Genomic DNA, 718 nt, shown 5'->3' with positions numbered 1-718 from the left:
CACGCCTGCCCACCTGACCCGCCCGTACGCACGCCTGCCCACCTGACTCGCCCGTACGCAATCCTGTCCACCTGACCCGCCCACGTGCACACCTGCCCACCTGACCCGCCCATACACACGCCTGCCCACCTGACTCACCCACATGCAATCCTGTCCACCTGACCTGCCCACGTGCACACCTGCCCACCTGACCTGCCCACGCACACGCCTGTCCACCTGACCCGCCCATCCGCAATCCTGTCCACTTGACTTGCCCATATGTACACCTGTCCAGCTGACCTGCCCATACACACGCCTGCCCACCTGACTCACCCATACACACACCCATACGCACGCCTGCCCACCTGACTTATTCATATGCACGCCTGCCCACCTGACCTGCCCACACGCACACCTGTCCACCTGATTCGCCCATATGCACGCCTGTCCACCTGATCCCCCCATACGCATGCCTGTCCACCTGACTCGCCCGTACACACACCCATATGCACGCCTGCCCACCTGACTCATGCATACGCGCACCTGCCTACCTGACCCGCCCAAACACATGCCTGCCCACATGCACGCCTGCCCACCTGACCTGCCCATACACATGCCTGCCCACCTGACCCAACCATATGCAATCCTGTCCACCTGACCCGCCCATACGCACACCCGTATGCACGCCTGTGCACCTGACCCGATCATACCCACGTCTGTCCACCTGACCTGACCTGCC

This window comes from Piliocolobus tephrosceles, chromosome 15 (genome assembly GCF_002776525.5).
Source record: "Piliocolobus tephrosceles isolate RC106 chromosome 15, ASM277652v3, whole genome shotgun sequence".
In the NCBI taxonomy this organism is placed as follows: domain Eukaryota; kingdom Metazoa; phylum Chordata; class Mammalia; order Primates; family Cercopithecidae; genus Piliocolobus; species Piliocolobus tephrosceles.
Note: the sequence above shows the minus strand (reverse complement) of the source record.